The 24186-nt window shown below is 48.7% G+C and overlaps 2 non-coding genes across 2 annotated transcripts; one reads left to right on the forward strand and one right to left on the reverse strand.

Moving 5' to 3' along the window:
- The first annotated feature begins 6313 nt into the window (after positions 1-6313).
- On the forward strand, positions 6314-6386 carry TRNAV-CAC (transfer RNA valine (anticodon CAC)). Its single transcript has one exon. It is a non-coding gene; the product is annotated as a tRNA-Val (tRNA).
- Positions 6387-14464: 8078 nt separating this feature from the next.
- TRNAS-GCU (transfer RNA serine (anticodon GCU)) lies at positions 14465-14546 on the reverse strand. Its single transcript has one exon. It is a non-coding gene; the product is annotated as a tRNA-Ser (tRNA).
- Positions 14547-24186: the final 9640 nt, after the last annotated feature.

Here is a 24186-nt window from a genome sequence, read left to right on the forward strand (position 1 = left end):
AAGGGTGCAGAATTTACCTCGGGCATCTCTCAAAAGCAACCCGCACCCTCCTCTGGCAGCAGCCCCTAAGCAGGAGGGCTGGGGGCATCTCTGAGCACTGCTGCCCACAGACTCCAGCCCTGCAGCTCCCATTGCCACAGTTGGCTCTTGGGGCGGGAACAGGATGTGGAGACCCCACACACACAGTTGTTCTTCCCGCAGATGGGGGGCAGCAGGGGATCTCCCCTGTTTGGAGGAATCTCTCTGGGCCCCACTATTAGGTCTCCATCATTTCTCCCCCTAACCACGCACACCCCTCCCCTCCCCGTTATCAATGTTTTAGAGTGACCCCTCCCTCCGTTTGTAGGATACAGACTCTCTGTGACAGAGACTGACTGCGGCTCCTCTCTGCATGGCCCCACTGGGGAAGGAAAGAGACTAGGTGGGCAGAGAAGATGGGCAGAAGGAGTCAAATGGGGCTAAACCAGAATAGAGGAGATTTTCTTCCTGTTAAAACGTACTGGAGTCTCATCACTGAAAAGCCGCATCTTGAATTAGGTTTGAACCAGCTGCTTTTCAATTACCAGGCAAAGGTGTGAACCACAGAGACTAGGAACTGCCTGCTTCCCAAATCCATCTAAAAAGCGTCTGCAGTGGTGCAATTGGTTAGTGCAGAAGGGCAAGCTACTGGGATTATAAATTCAGGCCTTATCTGGAGCCCTGGATTCTGTTCCCCATGTACCTTCCCCAGCTTGTTCCTCGTACCTGTGTAGTTTGCTTTGCTGAATTCCCATGGAAAGTGCCCTGCTAGGAAAAGGAGAGTAAGTTCTAAAATGTGGCAGTTGGTGCACAGCTTGGAAACATCCCCCCTGTGCTGCCATTAGTTCCAGGAGATTGTTCACTGGCAGGGCAAATTGATTTCTTTGCTGCTGAGAAAGCTGCCAGGACAGGTCTGTGGGCACCAGAGCTCCCTGCTTCTTCCAGCACACCCCTGGCTCCTTCCCTGCCCCAGTCACCGATGTAGGAGGGTCCTACATGCACGGAGCCTAAAGCTTTACCAAGTCTTCTTAGTGCAGTTGACAGCGTGTCAGTCTCATAATCTGAAGATTATGAGTTCAAGCCTCAGAGGTAGCAATGGCTTCTGCTCCCTGCTTCAGATTCTCCAAAGGAAATCAGAGAAAAGAAACTAGAGGAGAGTGGTTTCTAGACACCCTCCAGCCATCTAACACACACACAGAGACTTTTCTATGGCATTATCTTTTCCTTCTCTGTGCCATTTGTTTTCTCCATAGAGCAAAATAAAACAAAAACATGCAAGTCCAAGCCTAATACAGCGTGAAACTCAATACAGATCAAGTCTCACCCTCAGAGATCTTCCAGTACGCTTCTTTTGCAGACTAGACTTATTTCTTGTCTGGGCCCAATCTTTTCACCAGGTATAGTCCTTGTTCCAGCTCAAGGTAGCTAGGGGATTTCTCATGACTGCACCCACCTTTCTTCTGTTCCATCCCTTATACAGCTTTGATACAAGGCAGGAATCTTTTGTCTTTCTGCTGGGGAAAAGCCCCAGGTTTAAGATGGATTTCTGTACCAGGTGATATGGTCACATGTCCTGGGAGACCCCAAGCCTTCATTCTTCCTGGCCTGACTCACAGATGGTGCAGGACAGAGCCATCTCCAGTCAATTGTTCTAGTTAATGGGAGCCATCAAGAGTCCAAACCACTATTAATGGCCCACACTTTGCCTCATTACAATAGGACCTCAGAGTTATATTTCATATTTCTAGTTTCAGATACAGGAATGATCGGTTCATACAAATAGGATGAAGACACACAGTAGATTATAAGCTTTGTAATAATACCTTACAAGAGACCTTTTGCATGAAGCATATTTCAGTTACTTTATATTCACACTCATTAGCATATTTTCATAAAATCCTATGGAGTTCAAAGTCACAGCAGGGAAAGGGTTTTACTGCGGCACCTGAAAGCAGTTGAGTTTCATGTTCAGGCTGTGGTATGAGTTCCTCCAGATTTCTCATAAGCACACAGGAACCTTAGCAGGTCCTCTTGATACAGGAATGGCCTAGATACGCTAAAGTGATGGGAATTGCATTTTCCTTTTTAATTTTTGTGTTTCCAATGACATTTCTGTATAACTGTATTTTTTCCTGGATTTGATATTTAACTAAAGAAAGAATAAGGCCTCAGGGCGCCAGATGGAGGAGCAGGCTGGGGCTAGGACTGCTAAGAAAGCAAGAGTAGCAAGTTTTCTGTACTGTTTCCTGCCCTCATTTTCATGACTAATTTCTCTTCTGCATGAAATTTGCCATTTGTCCATGTGAGCCTGGCTAGTTCAGTTGGTAGAGCATCAGGCTTTTAATCTAGGGTCTAGGCTTCAAGTCACTGGTAAATGAAAAAGACAGTTTTCCCTGTAATATCCTCCAAGATCTTCAGAAGGTATCTCTTGAGGACTCTCCTTGACTTCAGCTTCTCCTTTCCTAGTAAGGGCCATGTATTGCCTAGGACTGAAGGGGCAACTTCCTCACATGCCTACTGGTCTCTCAGTCTGGTTTAAGAAAGGCCTCTGGGAGCTGCAGCAAACTGCTGCAGAACAACTTGGTTAGCAAATGCAGGGTTGCCTACACAGGGTCATCCTTACCAGAACTCAGCAGAGGTCTGGGTGTTCCTTATTGGTCCCATGCTGTAAGGGCCAGCAGTCAGGACTTTGAATCCTGCAATATGAGTTGAAGTCTCAGTGGGATCTGAGAGCAATTCCTGTGGCACTTAACCATACTGGATCTTCCAAGGCTCTGTCTTGCTTTCTCAAAGGCCATGAAAGTCTGTCTTTTGCCCTCCAGCTGTTGTGACTTGAGCACAAGAGGGGATGTTTGATCCAGAAGCCTGGCTGTGCCTGGAGTCCTGTAGGTAGGGATGCGAGCTCCATTTCCTCTGAGTCCTGAAGCTGGGCTGCAGCCTGGCCTAGGAGGCAGCCCTATTGGTTGACCTACTGGCCCAAAGTCACTTGTGCAGTGTTGGTGTCCACAGGAATGCTGAAGGGCCTAAGGGAGGGAGGCTCAATACTCCTCCCTATCAGTCAGGGCGGAAGAGGAGGGCTGCAAGAGTGGGCAGGCTGATGAGCTGGGCCTTCTAGCGTTTGGTTGGGGACGAGGTGGGGTATGCGAACTGGGAGAAGCGGTTGCTGGCCTGTGAGGAAAGGCTCAGCCAGTGGCATAAGTGGACCTTGTCGTTAGCCTACAAAGTTGTGATGCTCAAGACCTTTCTTTTGGCTGTGGGGAATTTCCTCAGCCATGTGTTTCCCCCTGCTCCATGAGTGCTGCTGAGACCGAACACGAGGGCCTTCCACTTCCTGTGGGGCAATAGGACATCCCTGCCTAGTCAGGAGACATGTGGCTTTTCTGCCATATTAGAAGGGGGGTTGGGTTTGGTGGGCTTTGAAGTCTTGTACGGCTCTCTCTGTGGTGTGTGAACTGGAAGGCAGGTCAGGCCCAAGGGAAATGGTGGGGCAACCACAAAGAATGCAACTGACTCTTCCGATATGGTTGTATTATTTTTACCCCACTGGGTGCAGCACCGGGTATGGGATGGCCAATGATGAGGGAAGGGGGAGGCCCCCCCTCTAGTGTTCTACTCTCACCTTACACCCTACACGATTTTCAGTGAGTGGCTTGGTGGAAGGTTCTTGCAGGATGGCTTCATCCGCAACAGTGGCTGCCCTCTCAGCAGCTGCGGCCACAGCAGCTAGCCCCCCCGCCCTCTTTGGCTCAATCTGAACAGAGGTCAATGTACTACTGGGTGAGACAGGCCAATTTTAGGGAGCTTCCTCTGAAGGTGAGCAACTGTCCCCAGAACTTACTGACACGCACTTTAAAGTATTTGCAAATGTGCATGGTCGGCATGTGCAGAGCAAAGGCTGCCCAGGGGCACTGTGTCAGGCTCTGGCACCGCTTGAGACAATGGACCATCTTCAGCCACAAGGTGAGCCAGGATCTAAGGCAGGAATGGGGTGAGGAAGCAAGTCAAGCTGAGCAAGGCAGCCAAAATTCATCTTGCCTTCGTGGGCGCTCACAGTGATGCCATTTTTGTGTGCCAGGGCTGACAAAAACATCCCAGACAGAGAAGCAGCAGGCTAAAAAAGCAGCAGGGTTATTCTGTCTGCTATCCAAGATCCATAAACCTGGAAATCCTGGATGCCCCATCATTTCAGGCAACGGCACCCTGACAGCAGGATAGTCTGGCTGTGTAGACTTCCTCCTCAGGCCCTATGCTACCAGCACTCCCAGCTATCTTCGAGATGCCACTGACTTCCTGAGGAAACTACAATCCATTGGTGATCTTCCAGAAAACACCGTCCTGGCCAGTATGGAGGTAGAAGCCCGCTACACCAACATTCCACATAAAGATGGACTACAAGCTGTAAGGAACAGTATCCCGAATAATGTCACGGCAAACCTGGTGGCTGAACTTTGTGACTTTGTCCTCACCCACAACTATTTCACATTTGGGGACAATGTATACCTTTAAGTCAGCAGCACTGCTATGGGTACTCGCATTGCCACATAGCATGCCAACATTTTTATGGCTGACTTAGAACAACGCTTCCTCAGCTCTCATCCCCTAATACCCCCACTCTACGTGCCCTACACTGATGACATCTTCATCTTCTGGACTCATGGAAAAGAAAACCCTTGAGGAATTCTACCATGATTTCAACAATTTCCATCCCACCTACAATGTCAGCCTGGACCAGTCCACACAAGAGATCCACTTCCTGGACACAACTGTGCTAATAAGCAATGGTCACATAAATACCATCCTATATTGGGAAACATACTGACCGCTATACTTACCTATGTGCCTCCAGCTTTCACCCAGGCCACATCACACAATCCATTGTCTACAGCCAAGCTCTAAGATACAACCACATTTGCTCCAACTCCTGAGACAGAGACAAACACCTACAAGATCTCTATCAAGCATTCTTACAAGTACACTACCCACCTGCTGAAGTGAAGAAACAGATAGACAGAGCCAGAAGAGTACCCAGAAGTCACTTACTACAGGACAAGTCCAATGAAGAAAGTAATACAACCTCACTAGCTGTCACCTTCAGCCCCCCAACTAAAACCTCTCCAGTGCATCATCAAGGATCAACTATCTATCGTGAAGGATGATCCCTCACTGTCACAGATCTTTGGAGAAAGGCCAGTCCTTGCTTACAGACAGCGCCCTAACCTGAAGCAAATACTTACCAGCAACCAAACAATATAAACACTAACCCAGGAACCTAACCTTGCAACAAAGCCCGTTGCCAACTCTGTCCACATATCTATTCAGGGGACACCATCATAGGACCTAATCACATCAGCCACACTATCAGAGGTTCATTCACCTGCATATCTACCAATGGGATATATGCCATCATGTGCCAGCAATGCCTCTCTGCCATGTACATTGGCCAAACCAGACAGTCCCTACATAAAAGCATAAAAGGACACAAATCAGACATCAAGAATTATAACATTTAAAAATCAGTCTGAGAACACTTCAATCTTCCGGGTCACTTGATTACAGACCTAAAAGTCGCAATATTACAACAAAAACCCTTCAACAACAGACTCCCATGAGAAACTGCTGAATTGGAATTAATTTGCAAACTGGACACCATTAAATTAGGCTTGAATAAAGCCTGGGAGTGGATGGGTTATTACACAAAGTAAAACTATTTCCCCATGTTTATTTGTCCCCCTACTGTTACTCACATCTTCCTGTCAACTGTTGGAAATAGGCCATCCTGATTATCACTGCAAAAGGTTTTTTTCTCCTGCTGATAATAGCTCACCTTAACTGTTCACTCTTGTTATAGTGTGTATGGCAACACTCATTTTTTCATATTCTCTGTGTGTGTGTGTGTATCTATAGCTATATCTTCCTGCTGTATTTTCCACTGCATGCATCCGATGAAGTGGGTTTTAGCCCATGAAATCTTATGCTCAAATACATTTGTTAGTCTCTAAGGTGCCACAATTACTCCTTGTTCTTTTTGCAGATAAATTAATGGAGGTTAAGTCCATGAATGGCTATTAGCCAGGATGGGTAAGGAATGGTATCCCTAGCCTCTGTTTTTCAGAAGGTGTAGATGGATGGTAGGAGAGAGGTCACTTGATCATTACCTGTTAGGTTCAGTCCCTCTGGGGCACCTGGCATTGGCCACTGTTGGCAGATAGGATGTGGGGTTGGATGGACCTTTGGTCTGACCCAGTATGGCCATTCTTATATTCTTATGAAGGGAGGGGCAGAGCACTGCAACAGAGTTTCTGTAGTGTAGTGGTTATCATGTTTGCTTCACATGCAAAAGGTCCCTGGTTTAAAACCAGGCAGAAACATGATGGCTTCCTTTTCCCAGCTCCTACTGGCCTGTCCCTGCTGTTGTAGGAGCAGCAGTGATTTCTATGCAATGTATAACCTGTATGCTCAATAGGTCTGTTATACTTCCCTCCCTCCTGCTTTTGTCTCCTCTCCCTCTCTGAATACCTGTGAAGTGGTTTTCCCTGTCCCCCTCCTGGAATGCTTGTGGGATGAATGGGCTGGTTGAACAGCTAGAAGAGCAGAAGAGCTTCCAGGTAGACAAGGTGTCTGGGACTCTAATTAGGCAGCACTCACACACCCAGAGCATGGACACTGCCCAAAGTGGAGCGTGACCAACCAGATGCAGCCAAGTCATCTCTAGTCGCAGGCCATTAGGTGCAGGTCCTTAAAAGGAGAAGGGGCCACGTGCTCAGGAGTCACTCACAAGCTTGTATCTCCAGTGAATGCCCTTTGCCCGGACCGCATGGCCAGTGGTTCTCTGCGTTGTATTTCATTGTGCCTCAGGAAGACTTACCTACATCACACCGTCCATAGATGCACTGTGGGACACTTACTTTGCAGAATCCTGACATCTCCAGTGCTGTGCCTGTCCTGGGAGCATGAGTATGCAAGTGTGAGTGTGACACCCCCGCTTCTTCTTTTGAACTTAGCTGTCAGTATAATAAAACCGCTGCTTTCTGCCAAACTCTGGTGGGTCATTCGTCCTCCCTACGCTTACTAGCTGGCCCAATTTTGGGTAACAGCTGCAATAAGCTCAACCCTTGCAGGACAGAGGGTGGTGAAATGAGCTGGGAAAAAGCCTTAGCATCAGCAGGTGAAAGCTAGAGGACCTTGGCCAGTCACCTTTTGAAGCCTTGTGGCTTGGTCTCCTCTGCCCTTGGAGGTTGGTCTATGGAGGCCGGCTCTTCCTGCTGGCTTCCTTTGTGTGACTTGCCAAAGGAGGGAGTGAGGCAGAAATGGGGCAAAAGAGGAAAGTCTAGCTGAGGAAGGCAGGGCAGAAGCTAAGTTCATTTGTTCTGCAAAGCCTGAAAAGCCTGGGGAGGTGCGGTTGGCTGCTGGAAGGTAGAATCCTGTGCCTACCTTTTGGCTTCCCAGGGATGGCTACTTGCATCCCAGGAGAAGGATGGTTCTGGGTGAAAGGAAAACAAGCAAAGCTCTGGGAGGAAATTTGGGTGTGGGATGCAGGCTCTGTGCTGGGGGAGCGGGCTGGGGTGCAGGAGGGGTCGCGCTTACCCCGGGCACTGCAGCTCCCAAAGTGACTGGTACACACAACTCTGGGGAGCAGGTCCTAGGTGGGCCGTGCCAGGGGGTCTCTGTGTGCCACTGCCTGCAAGCGCTGCCCCCAGAGCTCCCATTGGCTGCAGTTCCTGGCCAATGGGAGCTGTGGAGTTGGTACTCGGGGCAGGGGTAGTGAATGGAGACACTCCCCCGAACCCAGAGGATGCTGGGACATGCCGGCCATTTCTGGGAGTGACACAGAGAGATGGAGGCAGAGTGGGCAGGGAGCCACCTTAGTGCTGCTGGCACATGTCTGCACACCCATTAGGGGAGGGGGGCAGAGGTCGTCCATGTGCTGCCTGGGGTAGGGGCAGTGCACAGAGCTGCCTCCCCTACTGGGTCTATTACAGGAGGGGAGGGGGGTCTTTTGGCCTGTAAGGTGCAGCAGGTCGGACTAGATGATCACATTGGTCCTTTCTGACCTTAAAGGCTCTGAGTCTAAAAGGGAGAGGGAAGTAAAGGAAGTTTTTTTAAAAAAATAAACCAAACATTGTAATACCAGGATAACTCCACCTGCTCATTGTCTAGTCCCACCCCTTTCTTCCTCCATTGTGTGTTGAATGACCTGCAGAACATTGATTCTCTCATTCCATTGCTAAACTGATACAATAGGACTGAAATTAAACTAATTCCCAGCAGAGAAAACACCACATCATTACACTGGCTGAGAATCAAACCCCAGTTAACTATTTGGAAGGCAGCTATACTCACCACTATACCACCAATGCATCTGGCGGCAGTGTTACTTATGGTTGCCCAATGAGGCTAGACAAGCATTGAGGAGATTTTCTGCCCATTAAAATGAACTGGATTCTCATCACTAAAAAAAACCACCTCCATCTTCACTTGGGTTTGAACCATCAGCCTTTCAATTAGCCACCAAAGTTGTTAATCACAAGGTATGTCTACACTAGGGGATTATTCTGATTTTACAGAAACCAGTTTTGGGAAACAGATTGTATAAAGTCGAGTGCACGCGGCCCCACTAAGCACATTAGTTCGGCGGTATGCGTCCATATACCGAGACTAGTGTCAATTTCTGGAGCATTGCACTGTGGGTAGTTATCCCATAGCTATCCCATAGTTTCTGCAGTCTCTCCCACCCATTGGAAATCTGGGTTGAGGTCCCAGTGCCTGATGGGGCAAAAACAGTGTCGTGGGTGATTCTGGGTACATGTCGTCACTCAGTCCTTCCTCCGTGAAAGCAATGGCAGACCATCATTTCGCGCCCTTTTCCCTGTATTGCCTGGGCAGACGCCATAGCACGACAACCATGGAGCCCGTTCAGCCTTTTTTCACCGTCACCGTATGACTACTGGATGGTGCTGACAGACGCGGTACTGCAGCACTACACAGCAGCATCCCCTTGCCTTTTCAAGTTAGCAAAGATGGTGTCATAAACAGATAAGTAAGAGTTAATAGCACAGAAGTGCTTCATATCTCTTTGCCTGGAAAGGGTTAACAAGAACAGTGAGCCTGGCTGTCACCTGACCAGAGGACCAATCAGAGGACAGGATACTTTCAAATCTTGAGGGAGGGAAATTTTTGGGCTGTGCTGTTAGTTTTGGTTGTTGTTCACTCTGGGGGCTCAGAGGGACTAGATGTGCAACCAGGTTTCTCTCCAATCTCCCTGATACCGGTTCTTATAGATTCCAAGTAGTGAGTACTAGATAGATAAAGCGAGTTAGGTTTATGTTTGTTTTCTTTATTTGCAAATGTGTATTTGGCTGGAAGGAGTTCAAATGGTATTTTGCTGAAAAGGTTTTAATTTGTACTTGTATACTTAGGCTGGGAGGGTGTTCCCAGTGTCTATAGCTGAAAGACCCTGCACCTATTTCATTTTTTTAAATGTACAAAGATAATTTTTACTGTTTTTTCTTTCTTTAATTAAAAGCTTTTCTTGTTTAAGAACCTGATTGTTTTTTTATTCTGGTGTGAGACCCCAGGGGACTGGGTCTGGATTCACCATGGAATTGGTGGGGAGAAAGGAGGGAAAAGGGAGAGAGAGGCTGATTTCTCTCTGTGCCAGGATTACTTTCTCTCAGGAAGAGTCTGGGAGGGGGAAAGAGAAGGAGGGAGGAAGTTGAATTGTCCTCTCTGTTTTGTGATTCAAGGAGTTTGAATCACAGTGATCTTCCAGGGTAACCCAGGGAGGGGAAGCCTGGGAGAGGCAATGGTGAGGGAAAGGGTTTACTTTCCTTGTGTTAAGATCCAGAGGGTCTGGGTCTTGGGGGTCCCCGGGCAAGGTTTTGGGGGGACCAGAGTGTACCAGGCACTGGAATTCCTGGTTGGTGGCAGCGCTACAGGTTCTAAGCTGGTAATTAAGCTTAGAGGAATTCATGCTGGTACCCCATCTTTTGGACGCCAAGGTTCAGAGTGGGGATTATACCATGGCAGATGGTTACCAGCCATACCGTCCCGTCTGCTGCTTTGCAAGTTGACAATGACAGTTACCAGTTATACTGTACCGTCTGCTGCTGTCATGGATGCTCCTGGCCGGCCTCGGTGAGGCTGGCCAGGGGCGCATGGACAAAAATGGGAATGACTCCCCGGGTCATTCCCTTCTTTGAGTTTTGTCTAAAGGGAGAGTCAGTCCTGTCTAGACTATCAGGCAAGCCTACTAAAGAACAAGAGAGTCAAACAGCCACTCTGGGTGAGAACCCCAGGCATCCCGCAGAAATGATGAGCTGCATGCCATTCCAGGGGGTTCCCCTGCAATAACCCCACCCATTGCTTTCCTCGTCCCCCACCCTTCCTGGGCTACTGTGGCAGTGATCCCCCTGTTTATGTGATGAAGTAATAAAGAATGCAGGAATCTGAAACAACACTGACTTTATTGCCTCTGCAAGCAGAGCTCAAAGGGGGCCAAAGCCGCAGAATTGCGGCCACACTAACCCTAATCCGACATGGCAAATACCGATTTCAGCACTACTCCCCTCGTTGGTACAGATATCGGTATTAAGAGCCCTTTATATCAATATAAAGGGCTTCGTTGTGTGGACGGGTGCAGGGTTAATGCGATTTTATGCTGCTAAATTAGATATAAACTTGTAGTGTTGACCAGGCCAGAGAGAGCAGCAGGTTTTCCCTACTGTTTCCTGCTCTTGTTTTCTTGACTAGTTCTCCTCCACACCAAGTTGCTTTTTACTTTGTGAGTCTGGCAAACTCAGTTGGCAGAGTATCAGACTTTTAATTGGATGGTCCAGGGTTCAAGTCCCTGGTCAGGTGATAAACTACTCTCCAAGATCTTAAACTGTCTTTCTGGAGTCCTCTTTGACATAACTTTCTCTCATCAGGATTTTCCCTTTCCTCAGAAGGGCCTTTTTCTGTGTGTGTTTGAAGGGGCAACTTCCTGACAGCCCCTCTGTCCTTGCAGCCTGGAGGAATAAAGGCCTCTGGGCATATAGCATGTTCCTTCCCTGCACACACACACACACACACATACAAACACATAGAATATCCCTAGGAATTAGAATCACCTGCTGCTTTCCCCTTTCCTGCTGGATCCCCAAATGACGATGCTCTTCAGCCTAAACCCATATCCCCTCTTTTCCCAGTGCCCCTCAGTCCCAAACTTCAGTCCCTTCTATGCACACTGCTTCTCACTCCGAACCAGAGCCTACTCCTCTTCACCCTTCTCCTCTGTCCCTACTCACAGCCCCCTCAATCCCAACCCACAGGCCCCTCCTCCTCACGCTGCTCCTCAATCCCAACCCACAGCCCCCTCCTATTCCCAGTGCCTCTCAATCCCAACCGACAGCTCCCTCCTTCCCTCCAGCAGCAAGTGCTTCAGACTCCCTCAGGAAGATTTTCTTGCAAGGTTTCGTGTATGAGTCTGCATGTGGATTTTACAGTATATTGGAAATATGCTGGGTTGCTTGCTGACATGATCACTTTTGCCTGGTGTTGGATTCCCAGTCTCCTTGTTATTGGGGCAGGAGAAATAAAGCGTTGTTATCCTTGTGTAAATTGAGGGCAGCACAACTGTGCTCGGCAGACCCCGACTGAGGGACTCACGCTCAGTTCAATAGCACTTGCTAGGCAGGGGACAGGGGTTTGAAAGCCAAATTGGCTGGCGCATGGGTCCTAATACTAAAATTTAGGGGTTAGATCAGTGTTAGGACAGGGTGGCTGTGGAGGGATGAGTGAGTCCGCAGACAAGTTAGTGAGAATAGTGCCTTCTTATTTTCCCCCTTTTCCATCCAGGATGGCAGGTGAACTCTACAGAGGCACCTCTGGGCTTGCACTGACTAAGGACAACAGCTGTGAGTGGGGTGCAGAGAGGCGATGGCTCATGTTAAAGGACTTGTGGTTGCTGGACTTATGAACCGTAGGGAGAAGGACACTGCCCAGCTTATTTGGGGGGTGAGTCTTTTCCTCTTGGTTTATATTTATGCGTTGGGGCTGCTGACATGACTTCTGCTAACCCTGGGCTTACATTGCAATGTAGACATACCCTGAGAGGGCATCTATAACGTAATAAAAGCAGTGTGGCCCGGCTGGCCTGGATCATCTGACTTGGACTCCTGGGGCTCAGGTTGTGAGGCCAAAAACTGCAGTGTAGACATTTAGGCTCAGACTGGAGCCCAGCTTCGGAGACCCTCACCCCTTGTGGGGTCTCAGAGGCTGGGCTCAAGCCCAAGTGTCTACACTGTAATTTTATAACCCTGCAGCACAAGCCCCGCAAGCCTGAATCAACTGACCCAGGGTTTGAGAATAGTGACTTGGGTGTGTTTATGACAGTGCAGACATAATACTACGCTATGTCCACGCTGCAATGAAACACCCAGAGCTGCCCCATGCCAGCTCAGGCTCCCGAGGCTTTGGCCATGGGGTGGTAAATTTGCAGTGTCGATGTCTCAGCTCAGGCTCAATACTGGGCTCTGGACCCCCTCAAAGCTGGGAGGGAGTTTAGCAAGCAAAAAAGGTAAAACCGCAATGAAGTATTACCCTGGCCTCAATGGCATTTCTCCATTGGTCTGCCTGCTTTGGGGCAGGGACAATAGCACATCCTGCTGCATTCATTATTTCATAGGGTGGTTTAGGATTTTCATTCTCAGGCACTGGGCACAAAGCAGGACTCAACCCTTGGCATAAACTAAATGAGCTGGCCACAGATCTGGCAGCCACAATGAGCATTTGGTGTGAGAGCTCAGACCTGCCCCTGTCCCAGAGGGAGGGGGTCATCCATGAGGGGACTGGACCACTGACCTACCAGCTCCTAACTCCCAAACGTTCAGTAACTCTGTTATCAGTGCCTGTGTGTGTAGTTTAAACCATAAGAAAACCCACACTGGGCTAGACCAAAGGTCCTTCTGACAACAGCCAAGAGCAGGTGCCCCAAAAGCCACTCAACAGGGCCCCACTGGCAGTTATTATCCCTGCCTGAAAAGCAGACAGACCAATGGAGAACTGCCATGAGTCCAGGGTAATACTTCCCTGCGGTTTTACCATTTCCACTTGCTAAACTCCCTCCCAACCTTCTGGGCTCCTAGACCTATCCTAGTGTTATGTCTACACTGTGATTAAAACACCCAGGTCACCTGTCTCAAAGCCCAGGTCAGCTGACTCAGGGTTATGGGACTTGGACTGCAAGACTATAAAATTACAGTGCAGACATATGGACTTGAACCCAACCTCTGAGACCCCCACGAGGGGTGAGGGTTTCTGAACCCAGGCTTCAGTGTGAACACAAATATCTGCACCACAGTTTTTAGCCTCTCAGCCTTAGCATAATGAGCCCAAGTCAGATGACTCAGGCCAGCCATCCTGCCATCTTTATCCCGGGAGAGATGGATTCTAAGGGTACGTTCCCATTGCAATGGAAGCCCAGGTGTGGCACGCTGTGCTTAAAGCAGCACCCTGCAAGCCCCATATTCACCACTCTCATATAGTGATGATACGTTTTGAACAAAGTCTGCCTGGTGAGGTATCTTTTTAAAAATCTTGAAGTGTTCATCTGTTGAACATTAATGTCTTCTTGCATTCTATGTGCTCACATTGGTTTAGGAAGTTATGAAGTTTGCTCTTTGTGCATTACAGAAATATGTTATGAGGTTGGGAAATGCCCCCCACCAGCCTTTCAGGTGCAAAAATGGAGGAGCCAGACTCACTGCTGGCCCATTAAAGGTGGCTACAGTCCCAAAGACTATCCCAGGAACCCTGTACAATGCAGACTTCGCCGAGATAACACAGCAACAATGGACATTGCTTGACACACATCATAGCAAAGGAGCTTTCTAGAAAGTTGGAAGAAACTATGAAAGAGGGGAAGAGACATCATGACTTGGCATCTCTCCCCCACAAATCAACAGCTGGAAACACACCTGGATGACAAAACTGATTCATGAATCAGAAGATAATAATAATAATACATTCAAACCAAAGTCCACAAATAGCTAGTACTGGTTTTTCAGCTGAAAATTTCCAGTTTGGGGAATTTTGTTTTCCCAATCAGACCTTGCCAAGGGAAGCAGGGAGAAAATGTTTGAGTTGCCTCCTTCAGAACAGCTTAGCCTAGACACTCTAGCTGTGGGTCACTGTCATGGCCTTGCTGAGAACTGTGGTATTTTAATAATTTGGGAAGGTCTCAGGGTGTTTGGGGGAGATTATGAGGCTGTTACCTTTTGAGATGAAAACTAAGACATACAGGACTAGAGAATTTTTTTTTTTAGAAATCTGAGATTTAGACATTTTATTTAAAGCAAAGGGGTTTCTGAGCAGGGTTTTGTTTGCAGGCAGCAACATTGTTTGCTCTGTCATTGTACCAAAGGGGGAGATGGTTGTTTAGAAAGGAGGAGTGAAGACTAAATGCATCCGATGAGGATGGGATTTGAACCCATGTGTGCAGAGCACAATGGATTAGCAGTCCATCGCCTTAACCACTCGGCCACCTCATCTGAGATATCAGGGAATGGACAGGAGGAGAAATCTAAGGCCAGCAGAGACAGGGACACTAAGGTGTTTTTAAATACTAAGTGGAAGCAGGGGCTGAATGAACTCCCCCCTCACACCTAGTGACCAGCTGTGGGAAAGGCTTCAGGAACAGACCATGTTTGCATAGACACACCTACTCTGCCTAGGTATGCAGCATCATGGGGCTGCTTTCCCAAAATGACCAGTTTTAGCTGGTGGCGGGTTACAAATCACTTTAGCACTGAGTGGTACGAAATGTTATTATCCTTCCTGCATGAGTGAAGGGCAGCAGAACATACTTAGTCGGTGCTGATGGGTGAGGAATAGCTTTTATTGGACTGCATAGAAGTGATTCAGAATGTCACCCTAAAGCAGTGGTCCCCAAACATTTCACACTGTGCCCTCTTATCCATGGCTGTGGGCCCTCGGAGCCACAGTTGAAAACTGGGGCTGGGAGTGGGGTGTTGCTTGCAGAAGAAAGGGGTGCAGACAGGGGTAAGGGGGTTGAGGCCAAGCTGGCAATCAGGGGCCCAGGCTGAGGACAGAGTCGGGCTGACTGGTGCTCCCTCCATGGGGGCTGGCTTAGCCCCTGAGGTGCCCCTATGAATCTTCCTCTTTGTTCCCCTAGGAGTCATGCCCCACATTTTGGGGACCACTGAACCCTACATGTTAAGCACGGGCTAGTGATGCCAGAGCCCAGGGAAAGGGAGAACAAGTGCAGGGGCCCCAGCACTGGAACTAAGCCCCCTCACTTCTGTCTGTGGCTCTGCCCCCTTCCACACCTTCCACCCACGGCCCCATCCACTATGTCACCTCTGTTCCACCACTTCCCCCACTAGCCCCACCCTGTCACTCCTTTACCCCTGCCCCGCTGTGTCCCCAAGACCAGAGAAGCTCTGTGCCCCTGCTGCAGCCCCCGGGCCGTAGCACGGAGTGAGAGCTCCTCCAGCCCTGGGGCTGACATGGGGGAGACTTTTCCAGGGGGACCTAATTTCTCCAGGGCCCCTCGTCATGGGCTCCACTGTCTCCTTGTCGATGCAAGGTTTGGGGAGGCTGAGCCCACCCAAGCCTACATTATGTGCTGCCCAGGCTACCACTGCTCAGTGTGTGGCCAGTCTCCTTGTGTTCTCTGCTGTTCTTGCTGGGGAGCTTGGTCGGCCTTAGGGATGGGGCCCCCCAGCAGCCACCCAGGGCTCCAGGGGGTCAAAGGGCACTGTGTGGCAGTGTGAAGGTGCTCACTGCTCTCCCCTGCCCCAATGCTCCTCCATGGCCCCATAGAGGGTTGAGGGGAGCGAGGTGCAACACTATGTGCTCCATGCGTCCTGGTCACTTTCCCCACCTGGGCTGTGCTGTGAAGGGAGCATCAGAAGCTGCTGCTCTCTGCCCTCCCCTTATGCAGCCTGGCTGAGGAAAGTGACCTGGATGCAGGGAACTCAGATGATGTCGCTTCTTGCCCCCCCACCCCACCTCTGCAGCTCCTAGGGGTGCCCAGAGGAGCAGCATTCCAGGGAGGAGCTGGTAGCAATGCCAGCTGCTCCATGCAAACGGGTCACTGTCCCCACGTGGGTGCAGGAGGGGGTGCAGGGGTTAGGGGTGAAGGGGGTGCAGCAGAGGGGCAGTGGCTGGTGGCACATGAGCGGGAAACAATAGGGGAAACCTGCTGCTTTCTCTGGCCCGGTCAACACTATGAGTTTATATCAAATTTAGCAGCTTTAAATAGCATTAACCATGCACCCGTCCACACAATGAAGCCCTTATATCGATATAAAGAGTTCTAAATACCGGTATCTGTACTCCTCCCCGATGAGGGGAGTAGCGCTGAAATCGGTATTGCTATTTCGGATTAGGGTTAGTGTGGCCACAATTCAATGGTATTGGCCTCCAGGCGCCATCCCACAGTGCACCATTATGACCACTTTGAACAGCAATCTGAACTCGGATGCATTGGCCAAGTAGACAGGAAAAGCCCGGTGAAATTTTGAATTTTATTTCCTGTTTGCTCAGCGTGGAGTGCCGATCAGCACAGGTGACCATGCAGTCCCAGAATCAAAAAAGAGCTTGCAAAGCAGCAGACGGGATGTTATGGCTGGTAACCATCTTTGCTAACTTGCAAAAGGCAAGAGGATGCTGCTGTGTAGCGCTACAGCACCGCGTCTGTCAGCACCATCCAGTAGACATACGGTGACAGTGAAAAAAAGCTGAACAGGCTCCATGGTTGCCGTGCTATGGCGTCTGCCCAGGCAATCCAGGGAAAAGGAAGCAAAATGATTGTCTGCCATTGCTTTCATGGAGGGAGGAGTGAGTGACGACATTTACCCAGAATCACCCACGACACTGTTTTTGCCCCATCAGGCATTGGGACATCAACCCAGAATTCCAGTGGGTGGGAGAGACTGCGGAAACTATGGGATAGCTATGGGATAGCTACCTACAGTGCAACGCTCCGGAAATCGACGCTAGCCTCTGTACATGGACGCACACCGCCGAATTAATATATTTAGTGTGTCCACGTGCACTCGACTTTATACAATTTGTTTCCAAAAAACAGTTTCTCTAAAATCGAAATAATCCCGTAGTGTAGACATACCCTGTGATTAACAACTTTAGTGGCTAATTGAAAGGCTGATGGTTCAAACCCAAGTGAAGATGCAGGTGTTTTTTTTTAGTGATGAGAATCCAGTACATTTTAACAGGCTGAAAATCTCCTCAATGCTTGTTTAGCCTCATTGGGCAAGCATAAGTGGCACTTTCACCAGGTGCATTGGTGGGATAGTGGTGAGCATAGCTGTCTTCCAAGCAATTGACCTGGGTTCAGTTCCCAGCCGATGCAGTGATGTAATGTTTTCTCCCTTGGGAGTTGATTTAATTTCAGTTGCATTGTATCAGTTTATCAATGGAATGAGACAATCAATGTTCTACAGATCATTCAACACACAGTGGAGGAAGAAAGGAGAGCGACTGTATAATGAGCTGTTGGAGTCATCTTTGTATTACAATGTTTGGATTTTTTTTTAAAAAAACTTCCTTTACTTCCCTCTCACTTTTAGACTCGGAGCCTTTAAGGTCAGAAGGGACCAGTGTGATCATCTAGTCCGTCCTGCTGCACCTTACAGGCCAAAAGACCCCACCCATCCACTCCTGTAATAGACCCAGTAGGGGAGGCAGCTCTGTGCACTGCTCCTACCCCAGGCAGCACATGGGCGACCTCTGCTCCCCTCCCCTCATGGGTGTGCAAAGATGTGCCAACAGCACTAAGGTGGCTCCCTGCCCACTCTACCTCCATCCCTCCGTGCCACTCCCAGAAGTGGTTGGCATGTCCCGGCATCCCCTGGGGCGGGGGGAGTGTCTCCATTCATTGCCCCTGCCCCAAGTACCAACTCTGCAGCTCCCATTGGCCAGAAACTGCAACCAATGGGAGCTCTGGGGGCAGCGCCTGCATGCAGCAGTGCATGGACACACCCTGGCATGGCCCACCTAGGAGCTGCTGATGCAGGATTATCTGTATCGATCACTTTGGGAGCTGCACTGCCCGAGGTAAGCATCACCCCTCCTACACCCCAATCCCCTTCCCCAGTGCAGAGTCAGCACCCTGCACCCAAATTTCCTCCCATAGCTTTGCTTGCCTTCCTTTCACCCAGAACCATCCTTCTTCTCCTGGGATGCAAGTAGCCATCCCTGGGAAACCAAGAGGTAGGCACAGGATTCTACCTCCCAGCAGCCAACTGCACCTCCCCAGGCTTTGCAGAACGAATGGTGGCACTCTACTAACCCCACTTAGCAGCACTGAGGTGCTTAGCTTCTGCCCTGCCTTCCTCAGCTGGACTTTCCTCTTTTGCCCCGTTCCTGCCTCACTCCCTCCTTTGGCATGTCACACAAAGGAGGCCAGCAGGAAGAGCCGACCTCCGTAGGCCAACCTCCAAGGGCAGAGGAGGCCAAGTCACAAGGCTTCAAAAGGTGACTGGCCTAGACCCTCTAGCTTTCCCCTGCTGATGCCAAGGCTTTTTGCTCAGCTCATTTCACCACCGTCTGCCATGCAGGGGTTGGGGTTACTGCAGGACAGGACAGTGGCAGCAGTAGGAGCACTTTGCTGGACAGGCAGAAAAAGTAAAACCTCCTGTTTTTGAACCAATCACCTTTTGCATGTTAGGCAAATGTGATAAACACTACACTACAGAAACTGTGTTGCAAGGCTTTCTCCCTCCCTTCATAAGAACATGAGAACAGCCATACTGGGTCAGACCGAAGGTCCATCCAGCCCAGTATCCTGTCTGCCAACAGTGGCCAATGACAGGTGCCCCAGAGGGACTGAACCTAACAGGTAATGATCAAGTGATTTCTCTCCTACCATCCATCTCCACCCTATGACAAACAGAGGCTAGGGACACCATTCCTTACCCATCCTGGATAATAGCCATCAATGGACTTAACCTCCATGAATTTATCTAGATTTTTTTTTTAAATCCTGTTATAGTCCCAGCCTTCACAACCTTCTCAGCCAAGGAGTTTGACATGTTGACTGTGCACTGTGTGAAGAACCTCCTTTTATTTGTTTTAAACCTGCTGCTCATTACTTTCATTTGGTGTTCCCTAGTTCTTATATTATGGGAACAAGTAAATAACTTTTCCTTATTCACTTTAGGATGTGGGGTCTGGGCTGGGCTCACTTTAGTCCCAGGCTGGGGTCTCCTGAATGTTGGGAAACATCCTTTGCTGCTACCCAGACACAGCAGGCTACTAGTGACAAACCAGGGCTGGGATGAGAGGGGAATGTTGCATGGACTTTATCATACAGGGCCCATCGTGCTTCTCAGAGCCCAGAGGCGAGAATCTAGAGAAGGGTGAGTCATTTCTCAGCTGCATTCTCAGGAGAAGCCGGTAGCCATCCTTGATCAGACACTCAGGAGAGCAACCACAGCAGTTCTGCGGAGAGCTCTGGCTGCCAGGGGATCCAGCTAGGAGAGGGAGTGCTGAGGGCTCTGCAGTTTTTGCAGTGGGGCTGTCTCAGGAGTCACAGGTGGCTTTGTTGGTGGGGTGGTGAAGTAGGGACTACAGGATGTGAGGCTGGCTGAAATGAAACTGCACAAAAAACCTCCCCATTTGTTCCAGCTAAGGCCCTACTTTGGCCTCTCCTCCTTTCATAAATATCTCCATATCTACCCCAGCTCTCAGAAACACCCTCTCTCCATGGGTATTTTCACGGTTTCTTCCTTTTTTCATGGAGAGAGACTGATTAAAAACAAGCCTATTAATTTGACCTACCGACTCAGTTCATGGCATGAAATACACAATTTTGTATTCAATGAGTTGTGTTCATTTACATAACATGAAAAATATGTTTTGGGCAATGTTCAATGCAGAAAACCTCACTGCATTGAACAACCCACTTGATCTAGTTAATGTACTACAGAATATTTGAAGAAGTTAAGAAAGATGTGCTTATAAATTAACATGTGCCATTTACACACGCACAAAACAGAAGAAACTGAATTATTTGAGCTACTAAAATTTCCATTTTCTCACAGCATTTTAGTTCTCAAGGTTGTTTTAATTTGCTTATTTTTTTGGAATTAGAAATGAGGAAGAGCACACTGAAGTCAGTGGAATTACCGCAGTGAGGGATTAGTCTCATTATTTGCCACTAACAAAACCATTATTAACACAGAGTTAACTTTGACTGTGAATATCTCTTACCTTCCAGAACATCGAGTTCAGTAAAACTCAAATTCTGGAAAAACAGGGAATACAGAGTGAGGGTACATGCCCAGATAACCTTAACTCTGCCCTCTGGAAGAGAATCCCTCAGAGCATATGAGAATAAAGAAAGGTTTGGGGACAAATTACATCTACTTCCCAAGAGTTTGTTTCTTCTGTAATTAATTGATCCTGGCCCCATCAATTGATCCTGGCCTGGTGTCTGGCTGTAGAATTTACTATTTACTGTCTTTATCCCAGTATATTAAAGGCAAAACTGCTTTATAAAAGCTCTGTTATTCTAGGTTACACAAACAGGTCACTTCCCCACCTATTTCAAGGAGATGGAATTTTCCTGACCCGCAGGGAACTTAAACTAACATGCTCAAGATCACACATTCCTTAGGAGAAAATGAAGGGGAAAAAAACCAAAAACCACCAAACCATTGCTGTTTCTACCCAAATGATCAATGAGACCGGAAAGTGAAACTGTGCAATTAACTGTCTGGTACTAAACTGACTCTGCAGTTACTTGGATGCAGACACACACAGCTCTACGGTTGGTAAACGTACAGAGACTCTGCTGCTGCTCATGAGCTAGCAGCACATGACCTCTAAACAGCTGCCATTCAAATGCATCTGAAAGTCACAAGGAACAATGATCTGTGTTAAAGGAAGGCTGCCATTTATTAAAGCCCCAATTGATGCCGTGTGCACAAACAGAGGATTGAATGTGTAACAGGGAGTTTGGTAAATCTTGGTTATTTTATTTTTGTAACGGCTCCTGTCCACCTCCAGTAGAGTTTTCGGTCCCAATGGCAAATTACTTACCAAATGTAATACAGACTAGCCCATTCCTCCCAAGTGGATGTGGTTCTTGTTTTTCTGCGCACTGTAGCCCGTGGAGGCCAAGGACCTGCAAATGCGTCTTCATGTGCCTTTGTTTAATTGATGAAAACAAACCTAGAGACTTAGAGGATTGGAAGTGATTTCAGTTGGGGGACATGTTTGCTAGATTTTTATGCATTTGCAGAGGAAAACATTGAGTGTGTCCATTCATTTCAGGGGTCCCTATTTAGTGGAGCTCCTGAACATACTGGAAATGGAATTATTTTTATTGAAGGAACAGGTTTGTGAGAGGGTACTTGGATTTGAACCAAGGACCACTTGATCTGCAGTCAAACTACAGAGGAAGTTGTGGTTCTTTAGTTTTAACAGAGCTGGGCCTTGTCTCACTCTCAAGCTAGACTTACACTAATGGGTGATATGGCTTTAGTTAAAGTGTTTTAATTGAACAGCTGTTGCATGTCCACCCTGTGTCACCAGTGCACATCCATGCTAGAATCTCTTGGATCACCACAGAGAGCAGTGCACTGTGGGTAGCTATCCCACTGTGCAACTGGCTGCAGGGTGCTTTGGGAAGGGTTTGCAATGACTCACGGGCTGGTACAGCATCACATGATGCAGGTTTCTCTATTCCATTGTTCTATGGGCATCCTACTAGATTGCCAGCTGCTTTTCAACTGCAATGTGCAAGTGATGGGGTAGAGAGTGGGGGTGGGGGGTGAGGAGAGACAGTGTGTGTGTTGCGGAAGAGTGAGTGTGTCGGCACACTGTCTCTAAGTTCAGACAGCTGCTGAAGCAACCAGTCCTGAGGCAGGGGACAGCCCCGACATCAGCCCCTCTTCTCTCACTGGCTCAGCTCAGCACAGCACAGCACTCTCTGTCACACACACACACATACACGTACACACTGCTGCCTGCTTAGCTCTGTGTCAGGGGTGCTGGAACAGGGGGGTTAGATGGCCATGGCCCCACCACTCTTTATTGGCTGTTAGGACAAATGATGGAGGGGAGGGGAAAGAGTACAGTCTTGGGGAAGAGGCGTTCTGTGGGTGTGGCCTTGAGGGGAGAGGTGCTGTGAGTGGGGGTCCTTAGGGAAGGGGTGTCATGAGGGTGCCACAGTTCGGATAACAGTGCCCCCCCCACTGTAAGGAAGCTTCTGCCGCCCCTGCTCTGGGTTCGCAAAGCTGGAGAGAGCAGCATCCACGGCAGTGATTTGCTCCCCAGGGCTCCGGCATGGGGGCTTGGGAGACGATTTAAAGGGCCTGCTGCTTTTCATGTGTAAAGAAAAGATTCTGTACTGCCTGGACTACCATAGCAGCAGGATGCTGGGCTCCTCTCCCCCGCACTGCTTAATGTCGTGCCTGGACTAATAGCAGTTGGAGGCTGCCTCCCCCTCATTTTATCTCTAACAAGTCAGTGTTTCTTATTCCTGCATTCCTTATTACTTCATCACACAAATGGGGGGACACTGCCATGGTAGCCCAGGAGGGTTGAGGGAGGAGAGAAGCAACAGGTGAGGTTGTTGTAGGGGCACCCCTTAGAACGGCATGAGTCATCATTTCTGTGGGATCTGACACGGAGCAGCTGTGCTGTCTGGTTCTCTAGTACACTTGCCCCATATTCTAGGCAGGACTGACTCTATTTTTAGATACAATGTAAAGAAGGGAATGACCAGGGGAGTCATTCCTATTTTTGTCTTTGCGTTCTTGGCCAACTTCAGCAAAGGTCAGCCAGGAGCACCCATGACAGCAGCAGACAGCACAGAACAACAGATAACAATCATCTCATTGCCAATTTACAATGGCACAGCAAACGGTACAGAACAACTGATAATCATCTCTGCTATCATGCAAAGGCAAATGAATGCTGCTGTGTAGCGCTGCAGTACCGCCTCTGTCAGTGGCATCTAGTACACGTATGGTGCAAGTGACAAAATGCAAAACAGGCTCCATGGTTGCCATGCTATGGTGTCTGCCAGGGCAATCCAGGGAAAAAGGGCGTGAAATGATTCTTTGCCGTTGCTTTCCCAGAGGAAGGAATGAGTGACGACATTTACCCAGAACCACCCGCAACAATGATTTTTGCCCCATCAGGCACTGGGATCTCAACCCAGAATTCCAAGGGTCGGAGGAGACTGCAGGAACTATGGGATAGCTACGGAATAGCTACCCACACTGCAACGCTCCAGAAATCGACGCTAGCTTCGGCCCATGGAAGCACACACCGCCGAATTAATGTGCTTAGTGTGGCCACATGCACTCGACTTTATACAATCTGTTTACAAAACCGGTTTATGTAAAATCAGAATAATCCCGTAGTGTAGACATACTCTGCAGCTCCCACTGTGGGAGGTCCACCCAAAAATGTGGGGCTGAAATAGTGCTCGGGCAGGGATCCCCACCTGTGACCTGGGCCATCCTTTGGGCTCTCTAGTGAGAACCCTCAGCCTCCCATGCTCAGTCTCTACTCTGATTGGCTGAGCAGGGGGTTATTGACATGGAGGAGACTCAGGTCCTTGTTGTTCTCTTTGAAGACCAAGGAAATAAGTCATAACCACTTATATGTTTGATGAATTTTGCTGCTTCTCTGCATTAATTGTCTCTGAGCAGTTCATGATTCTCTGTAACATTGCAGTTTTCCTCAAATACTTGCTGAATAATTACTGTGCACTGCTGTTGGTCTGGAGCTCATCTGAGAGCACTTTACTCAGCTCATTCAATGCCTGAAATTCAAGATCTGATGGTTAGTTTGAAAATCAGGGCTCTTGGGTCCTACTCCCAACTCTGCCACTGCCTGGCTGTGTGACCTAAGACAAGTCAATTCTCCTTTCTCAGCCTTAGCTTCTCCCTCTTTCAAGTAGAGATAATAATGATCTGCTCATACGTACTTCGACACACTCACTGTCTCTCCCCATACACAGTCTCCACACTGCAGTTGAAAGGCAGCTGGCAATCTAGTAGGATGCCCATGGAACAATGGGATAGAGAAACCTGCATCACTGAAAGTACAGCCATGAAGACACCACACGCCAGCCTTCCCTAGCTGGCAAGAATCAACCTCCACAGAAAGACACCTATGGCTTCAACC

Source organism: Gopherus flavomarginatus, assembly GCF_025201925.1.
Source record: "Gopherus flavomarginatus isolate rGopFla2 chromosome 13 unlocalized genomic scaffold, rGopFla2.mat.asm SUPER_13_unloc_1, whole genome shotgun sequence".
Classification (NCBI taxonomy): domain Eukaryota; kingdom Metazoa; phylum Chordata; order Testudines; family Testudinidae; genus Gopherus; species Gopherus flavomarginatus.